The following is a 9896-nucleotide window of genomic DNA, read 5'->3' as shown; positions in this document are numbered from 1 at the left end:
TCATTAAAATAGCATGAATTGGCCTTATAATCTGAAAACTTGTTTCTGTAGCTGGACAGCTCTTGAACCTTATTTTTCAGCTGCTCAAATGCCCTTTCTACGGAAACATAGGTACTTTTCTGACATCCTGCTTTTTGCTGTTGTTGCTTGTAGGATCAGAGTAGATGAATTTGAAACAAGTCTAATTTCTGTCCATCAAGAATCAATTCATCTTTCTGAGCTTGAGATACTGAACAACCAACCCTTGGCCTGGCTGCAGACTTCACCTTGCAGGAAACCCAATGTAACACCTCTGGGGCCCCTGTAACTGCAGTAAGCACCTCAAATGAGATTAAGCTCCACACTGATAGAATAGAAGCCAGAGTTTTCTGGGGTCTGTCACCATGATGGTGTAACCCTTCAGAGTGACAGGAACAACTCCTTGAACATCCTCAGTGTGCAGTGGACTGTTTTTATGACAATTAACACAAAATATTGATCAAAACTCAGGAAGTAAATACCTGGACTGATACAATGTCCACTGTTGGGCTAATTTTTCTTCAATTTAAATGTCTTTTTTCATCTCTAAAGAAATCTTAAAGTGCTAACTTTATATAAAGCAGGCAAATTGTTCAAGTTATTTGCTATTAAGCCAATTTTTATAGAGCTAAATAAAAAAGGAAAAGTAAACTAAAGTGATTGAAGACAGACACGGAGAAAAAAAATGACAAGTTGTAAATGGACAAAGCAATAGAATGCTATTATATCATCATGGCCTTCTCGTTTCAATTGAACATATAAGCTAAATAGATTTAGGTATCTGCTGGTTTTTAGTACACTAACTCCCTTGGATTTGCTAAAATTTATACAACAATCAATAGGTATATATGAAGTCCTAAGGAAAAGGATGCTTCTTAAAAATCAATACTCGACACTAATTAAAGCAATCTTAAAAGGTTTTTCTACTATTATAAATGAATATAAAAATTAATAGCTCTTACAAACTAAGAACTGGAACTTTGTCCCAATCTTTAATTACTCCTGCCCTTTAGCTGCTTTTTCAAGGAAATACACATTAACCAAATGGCGATTGAGGTGTTTGCTGTAATCTTTTTCTTTCCTAAAAGAACGATCACAGAAGATGCAAACAAAATCTCCCCCAGTCCCTTTGCCTGCCAAGGCTTCTTTTGCATCTTTTGTACTAGCTTCTTGTGAAACTGGATGAGCCCCATGCAATCCAGAATCATCACTACCCTCTGACATGTTGTCACTTAGGTCACTTCCGTCATGACTGTGGATACCTTCATCTTCATCAATTTCCTGAGACTCATTTACTGTCACAGTAACAGGAGGTGAAGCCAGCACAGTTTGGGACACTGCTTCATGTTCATCTATTGGTGAGGGAAGAAGCAATAGTGAAACTGGTTCTCCAACTGCTGAGTCTTTATCAGGGAGATTCTCTGCTGGGTTATGATCAGGGTCCATTTCCACTTCACAAAGCATAGCTGAGTCAGTCTGATGCTTATCAGCTAAAGTTTCACCCCCTGGCATATTCAACTTTTGTCCAGAAGATGAAACACTAGTACTAGATTCCTTGGTACAGGAATCGGCTACACTCTTCTCTGCTTCTTCTGTTCCTACTTTCAGAAAAGGATCTTCTTTGTTTCCTTCAACTTCTGAGAGTAATTTTTGGTCTTCTGACTCCTCCTCTCTTAAGTCTTCCTTTGGCAGTGGTGTTGATGATGCCAAAAGTTCCTGCGTGCTTTTATTTTCCTTTAGAATCTGGATATCTTTAACAGGCACTAAGCCTACTTCAATAAGGACTTGCTCCTTACGTGTCATTTCACTCTGCATATTGGACCTTTCCTTTCTGTTATCTTTTCAGGGAGAAGTCTTTTTGGGAATTGGCTCATTGTGAAGAGGAGGATCTATGGGAGGAGACAGCTCCATCTGAGCAGTCTCCTTCTGAACAACTTCCATCTGAACAGACTCCATGTTAACAGGCCCCATCTGAACAGGTTCCATGGGAAGAGGCAACTCTATCTGCAGAGGCCCCTTCTGAACATCCTCTGTAAGAGGAGATTCCATAGGAGAGGGCAGCTCCATCTCAGCAGGCCCCTTCTGAACCTCTTCCATATGAGCAGACTCCACAGGAGGGGGCAACTCCACGTGAGAAGGCCCCTTGTGAACAACCTCCTCCATGTGGACAGTCTCCATAGGAGGCATCAGCTCCATGTGAGCAGACTCCTGGTGAACCACTTCCACCTGAGCAGGCTCTACTTGAACAAGCCCCTTCTGAAACACCTCCATGTGAGCAGGCTCTACTTGAACAGGCCCCTTCTGAACCCCCTCCATGTGAGCAGGCTCTACTTGAACAGGTTCCATGGGTAGAGGCAACTCTACCTGCAGAGGCCCCTTCTGACTAGTCTCCTTTTGAACAGGTTCCTTCTGAGAGGTGTCTTTCTGAGAAGGCTTGCTGCTTTTTTTACTTTGTTTATTTTTTAGGGTTTTCTTCTTGGTATTTTTCTTCACGCAGGTATTTTGTTTTTTATTCTCCTCCATTTTGTTATCACCCTTTGGTACTTCCTGGCTATTTTTGGATTTACCTTCTATCTTCCTTTTCTATTTTGTCATAGATTCCTCATCATTCACAGGATCATGCATGGAATGGGCTTCAGTTTCCATCTTCTTTTTGCTTTTCTTGGCTTTACAGGATTTTTCTGAATTATTTCTTGTATGCACATCCAGGTCTTTAGCTTCTGTTGCTGACTTGCGAGTTCTGGTAGTGACCTGAATCATTGAAACATTGCTACAAAGTTTTTTCTCTTTTGAAACATTATCTTTTTTCTCCACTTTTACAGACCTCTCATTTTTCTTTCCAGCTACATCCCCCTTTATTTTCGTTTGCTCTGTTTCTGTTTTTTCATTGGTAGTACTGTTATCAAGTAAGTCAGCCTCTCGCTTTTTGGTTTTCTTTAATTTCACTTTTGACACATCCATTGTTTTATTAGGACAAGTAGGATGCTTAGATTTGAAATGATACTGTAGATTACACTTTTTGGAAGCTGCATAGTCGCATACAGGGCAATTAAACTGCCGTGGGTCCACATGTAGCTCTACATGTTTTTTGAAGTTGCTTCTATCTGCTGTTTTGTAGTCACAGTGGGGGCAATTAGGAGATTTAGGCCCATTGTGAACCTGTCTTGCATGGCGGGTTACTTCATGTTGATTAGAGGCCACATAACTGCACTGATCACATTTAAATGGCTTCTCACCTGAATGAGTACGCATATGTCTAGTTAGATGAGTCTTCTGAGAACTTGAATAAGGACAAAGTTCACATTTATATGGGCGTTCTCCTGTATGAGTTCGAACGTGCTGAACATAATTGTTTTTTCTGTCTGAAAAATAGTTGCATTTACCACATGTGTATACTTTCCTTGGAAAATGGTTTCTTAAGTATTTCCTCCAGTGATACTCGCTTATTGTTGTGTAAGTGCAAATGATGCACTTGTAGACTCGCTCGTTATCTCCAGCTCTTGTGTGGTGTTTCAGGTGCGCAGTATAGTGATCATATCTATTGGTATTGTAGACACATTGGTCACAGCGAATGGGGCCCTTAGAGAAATCTCCCTCTTCAGCAGTGGAAGAGCCAGATTCTCTGGCTTTTGCTTGCTTCTCTGCACTTTCTTCCACAAAAACTTCTTGGCACTATGAACTCTGATATGATGCACAAATTGTTCTTCAGATTCTGCTTCATATTGGCATGGCTTACAGCGAAAGGTTTTGGTCTTCAAGTTCTTGCATTTGTCCTCTGCTCCAGGTGTTTCATTAGGAAGATCTTTATTTGAGCTGTAAATTTCTGGAGCAGCTGATGCCTCAAATACAGTCTGTGGTTCTACAACATTGACTTCCAAACTTCTCAGCTCCATGTTTTCGAGTCCATTAGGTTCACCTTTTATTTCAGGAGATTCCTCAAGTCCTTCTCCATCACTATCTGAAAAGTTGTTATCCCCAACAGGCATCAATTCTGCCCTCTGTCTTTCTTCACCAACTAGGTAATCACAGCAGCTGCCATTCACTTCCCCAGTTAAGGCCACGTTTGCTAGCATGATAAGCTGAGGAGCAGCCAGTTCAGCTTTGGAGAGGTCATGCAAGTCATACATGTCGTTGGGCAAGGCCATGCCAATGTTGCCACTGCCAGTGAACAGCCCTCCTCCTCCAGAAGACTGCCCCATCACCTGGGTAGCCATAACTGTATTCGGTCTTCCTCGTAGAGGGAGAACTGGCGACCCGGCGTCACCACCCCTCCGCCGACTACTTTTCTTTGTTGTTGGAGTTTTAGGAGGGGGGGGGGAGGGGTGGAAAAAGTTGGGCGCTTGGGCTGTGTAGGCCCTTAAAGGCCAGGAGCGGGGCTGCAGAAAGTGCTCAGGCCGCCAGCCCTCGCCCAGCCGTCCGGGCTGCCGCCGGGGTCTGGGGCCAGGGGCCTCGGCGGCGCTTGGCCTGCTGCTGCGCCGCGAGCTCGCGGGAGCGGCACATTCCAGCACAGGACGCTGTGCCGCGCACCAGCCCGCGCCGCCGCCGCCCGCCTGCGGAACACGCCCCCTCCGCCGCCCGCGCGCGCCCGCGGGACACGCCCCCTCTGCCGTTCGCGCGCTTAGTTTATATTTCTTGAGAATAAAAACAGTGTTTATAAAGTGGGACTGGGGAAAAGGAAGATGGCTGGAATTATGCCAAAAATTGTCATCTGTTTTTTCTGGATGATTGCTTTTAAATCTTAGAATGTTTCTGAAATATCTTGCCATTACTTTTCTTGAAAACATTTTTTTCCGAGAGAGAGAGAGAGAGAGAGAGAGAGAGAGAGAGAGAGAGAGAGAGAGAGAGAGAGAGAATTTTAATATTTATTTTTTAGTTTTCGGCGGACACAACATATTTGTTTTGTATGTGGTGCTGAAGATCGAACCTGGACTGCACACATGGCAGGCAAGTGCGCTACCACTTGAGCCACATCCCCAGCCCTGGAAGAATTTTTTTTTATTTTATATTATCACAATATTTACAAAATTTTTTGTTCATATTTATGATTTGAAAAAGATTTTCAGTCTTCTGACATTGCTTAATAAAAATATTTTTAAACAGGACAGTCAATTTATGGGTCTAGAACACTTAAATCTATTTTACATGGGTGTATTGGTTGTAATCATTTAAATGAAATTACATAACTAGCAAAATAACTGTTTTTTAATGTAACAGAATTTAAAAATCGATTTTTTTAATAATTTCATTGAAACTCTGAAAAGCCAACCTAGAGAAACATGAATTGCTACAAATACCATTTGACTAAAGAGTAGCTAATTGCAAACTGATTCAAGATTAAACTTACAAAAATAAAACAACAAACTCCAGAAACATGAAAAAAAGATACTTTTGTGTACATTGATAATCTAGATTTCTCACAAACTGTTATATCCAACATTTAAAAATTAGAGCAGTAACTTGATGATCTTATTACATGCAATTAATACTAAAGCTGATTTAAAATGAACACTGTTTCACAGTTGCCTTTGTAATCTCCAATTCTTACCTTTTATGCTTCATCATCTTATAAGTTATTTCAATTGCATTGGAGGTGTGATATTGCCAGTTATAAGTGATGAGTCCTGCTTCACCACATGTTGAAGTTTGATACATTAGAGAAGCATGTGGAGGCAAGCATATGAAGCGGGGCTTATATAAAAAGGGGTAACATAGACTTCACCCATGAGGAAGAAGGGGGCCATAGCTAGTATCATGATATCCCAAGACGCGAGGTGTTCTGTCCTTTTTATATGTCCTAAGCTTCCTTTGTTCTCCCACTTTCCCCCCTTATCTTTCTCCTTCCTGATTACTTGACTAGGGGCAGGAATGCTCAGTGGGATGGCCCAAAGGTGGGAAACAGGTGAGCTGAAGGGGGGAAAGCAAGACAAGTAGCCAAGGACACATTAACAACCTTAGAGCTCCCTTTAGGGAGGGGAGATTCCTGGGACAGGTTATGTTGGCAACCTGGAGCAGGGGAAAGATCTTCATAATATCTCTCAGGGGACAAGTCTTCAACTTCCCAGATTCACTGAAAATTGTTCTCCTTGACTAATCTAACTCAATTTACCTGTCTACATTGATTGCCTGTCTAATTCTGGCTTCAGGTAAATATGCCTATAAAAACATGTTTTTGACATGCTGTAAACAAGTCTTAAAAATATGAAACTGGAAACTACCAGTGATGTATTAAGTAATATTAAATAAAATTTACAAATATTTTTTAAAAGTTAAAGTTAGAAGCCGATGTGTAGCTCTGTGTTAGCCCTGGGTCCAATCCCCTGCAGGAAAATATGGGAAATTATAATTTGTGCAGTGTAACTAGCATTTGGCTTCAAACCTGCCAAAGTCAATAACAGGGACTTAAAATCTAGAGATTAGTATTATCATTATTTTCTGTAGTTCACCAGTTCAAGCTTAGTTTTCATTCAGAGTTTTCAAAAACTAATGGTGAAATATTTATCTTCATAGGATTTGGATTTTTATTTTCATAAAATACCATAATAGGGCCACAGAATCAAGCAGCACTTTCAGACAGAAAATAGATGCAAGTACACAAACAGCCCAGTTGGTTACATAGCTTCTCAGGTTGCAGATGGTGTTTGTCTTATTTTTTTATCTCCCTGCTGTTATTGGCTGAAACTTTCTGTCAGTTAGGAGCATTCTCCTAGCTAGAATTTCAGTCCTCTAAATAGTACAATAGATTACAAATGGTGGTAAATTTCAAAGTAGCCCTGAGGGAAGAAGAACTAGAGAAGGATCAGGTGTGCCCAAAAGAAGTGGAACAATGCTAAGCTCTTATGGAAATTTAAACAACTCAGGATCTTTTGCTTAAGGGAGTAAGAGGCTGTGAAGCTTCCAGTCAAATGGCATAAAGGCCCATTTGGTATGCAAAACAGCATCCCACTAGAAAAGGACAAAGTGTGTGAACCTGACTTCATCACACACATCAGCCACAGCAAAAACTTGCAGATTCCTTGGGAGACAAGACTCAGCAACAACTCTATTGCTAGTTAAGCATCATGTGAGAGAAGTCACCATCATTTTTCTGAGGCTGTGGTCACTCCTCCTGGTTTGGCCAGGTTTAAATGTTTGTTTTCTCTCTCAGAAGCTTAGGGGGCAGCTGGTCCTCCATATTTGCAGGTTCTACACTCTCATATTCAATTACACTTAGCTGCAACATATTATAAAATGCTGCAGTCTGGCTGGGCACAAATCCTGAGCCACTCAAGCAGGAACAAACTTTATTTCTGAACTCCTGTGAATGCCACGCACACAGCTTTCTCCCGGGACACACCACACACCAACCGGAAATCCGTCCTCTGGAAATCCCTCCTCTGGCACTTCCCCAACCAACACAACTCCCCAGTAATTCTAGGGAGAACTCCAAATTTGCAGGCCCAGGCGAACAGCAGGGGTCTAATATACAATTGAATACACAGCTTAACATAACCATCATCATCTCAATGGCTTGCTGGCTTCACCTCTCAACCACTCCATTCTGGCAAAAATGCCATGCATCATCCCGACTCTGCTGTGGCCCTCAACATATCCCCCTTTCTGTTTAATTAAACAACAAGCAATGTGGCTTAGGGACTGAGCCTGTTAGGTTGTCCAATACTACATATGGTCCTTACCCGTCATCAGATGTGCTGACCTCAAGGCGTTGGCCTCCTGTCTTAGGTTAGTATCATTGCAATTGGATTTTACCCATCACTGACTACTGGTCCAGCACACAGCCATACTTGTGGGTAGGCCTTTGCACCAGTGTGGGGGGTGAGGTTCTTTGCTTCACCTCTGTTGGCCCCCAAATTTTGCCTTGGTGCCAGTAGGGGGATGAGGTTCTTTGCCTCACCTTTGTTGGCCCACAAACTTGGCCTTGATGCCAGTGTGTGGGGGGGTGAGGTTCTTTGCTTTACCTCTGTTGGCCCCCAAATTTTAGCTGAATAACCATCACAAGCAGAAGGGAGGAGGTTACAGAAATGCCACGATGCCAAGCCAAATGATGGCTCCTTTGGAAAAATTGTACCACCGGTGACACCATCAGCAAAGATACTCCAGCACTACCATAATTCGCTGCACCAACAGATAGTTCACAATGCATACAAGTGATACAGAGTCCAGGCAAGTTCTGCAAGCAGTTCAAAGCAGGGGAATCTATTAATATGTTCATTTCCTCCCAAAGTAAATCGACTCATTGATTGAGCATCACTTGTTGAGTTACATTATTCATTGATACATCAGTTTATACAGTTTGTTTTGATAGCTATCATAGAAGCTGTAGTTTGGTTTTATCTTTGTCTGGGATGAAGATAGGAATTCTGACAATGATAGCTTAAAAAAATTATGTAAAATTCCACCAGGCACTAAAAGAAAGCAATTTTATAAACAATTTAGTATCCTGAATAGAATTTGATATAATGAAAAGGAAAGATGAAAGTAAACAAACTGATCTGTTAACCTCCTTATTTGTTCACATATTAAAACAATCCTCAACAACTGTTTACCCAATTTAAATTAAACCATTTAAATCATGTGAATAATAAAAATATTTGGATCCATTTTTTCATGAGCACTCCTCAAATATGATATATGGACATATGCACATACAGACATACAACACAAAACACAAGTGTGCACACATAACATACAACACATAAGACAATAGTAAAGGCCTTGTAGCTTTACACAGGTGAAATCTCCATAGCAATGTTTAAAAACTCCACAGTCAAAAAATAAAAATGATCAGAAAAACATTAACCTAGGTATGTATGAGCTCAAAAAATAAAATAGAACTTTATGATGTGGGAAAGGGCAAAATAAAATAGATATTGAAAAAGACATCCTCGTTACCACCTGGGTTTGACGCTTTTTTGGATATTCCATCCTTTTTTCTGTAACTTGCATAATGGGTCTGAAGGTATTCCCGCACACAAGCCCTTAGGTTTTTACATTTGAAATAGGCTATAGTGGTGTTCATTATTCATTAGCCTCCAGGTGTGGAAGAACCACAGATGTAAGAATAGCCAAGCTGGAGCTCTGGATATCAGCTGTTATAGATTTGAGTCAAACCATCTTCTTTTGGTCTGCATAAATGGCTTTGGTTAGTCTCTCTGGAATCCAAATTGGCTGCTGTTCTCCCTGTGGAAACACACAAACAGAACCCCGACTCCAGACAATCACTGGGTCAAGACCTTTCCATTTTCCTGTTAAAATATCCTTCCAAAGTATCTTAGGCTTATGTACATTTTTTTGATACATATGTCTTTCCACAGCACTAAGCCCTGATGAATCTAAATTTTAAAAGTTTAGAGTAAAAAGGGTTATTTTAAGGTTATCTTTGGGAGATATATATATATATATACCCCTTTCCAATTCCCTCTTTTTGCTTTAATAAGTACATTTAAATTGTTTGATGAGCTCTTTCAACTATGCCTTGTCCCTGTGGATTGTATGGAATTTTTGTTATATGAGTAATGCCAAATGATGAGCAAAATTGTTTAAAAGAGGCAGAAGTATAATCAGGACCATTATCTGTTTTTAACAGTATTGGAACGCCCACAGTGGTAAAATTTTGTAAGCAATGAGCTATAATATCTTTAGTTTTTTCTCCAGCATGAAGGGAGCCCATTAAAAATCAGTAAGAAGTATCAACTGTAACATGCAAATATTTTAATTTTCTAAATTCTGGCAAGTGTGTGACATCCATCTGCAAAATACGGTTAGATATTAATCCACTAGGATTGACTCCAAGATCAACTTGTGGTAAAAAAGTCAAACAATTTTGACATTGTTTTATTATTTTTCTAGCTTGTTCCTTCATTATTTTAAAATGCTTTTGT

At 40.5% G+C, this 9896-nt stretch overlaps 1 pseudogene; it reads right to left on the bottom strand.

Moving 5' to 3' along the window:
• Positions 1 to 990: 990 nt before the first annotated feature.
• LOC144369132 (RE1-silencing transcription factor pseudogene) lies at positions 991 to 4351 on the bottom strand (annotated as a pseudogene).
• Positions 4352 to 9896: the final 5545 nt, after the last annotated feature.

The sequence above is a fragment of the Ictidomys tridecemlineatus genome, chromosome 12 (assembly GCF_052094955.1).
Source record: "Ictidomys tridecemlineatus isolate mIctTri1 chromosome 12, mIctTri1.hap1, whole genome shotgun sequence".
In the NCBI taxonomy this organism is placed as follows: Eukaryota; Metazoa; Chordata; class Mammalia; order Rodentia; family Sciuridae; genus Ictidomys; species Ictidomys tridecemlineatus.
The sequence above is the reverse complement of the archived record's forward strand: the minus strand, read 5'-3'. Positions and strand labels throughout refer to the sequence as shown.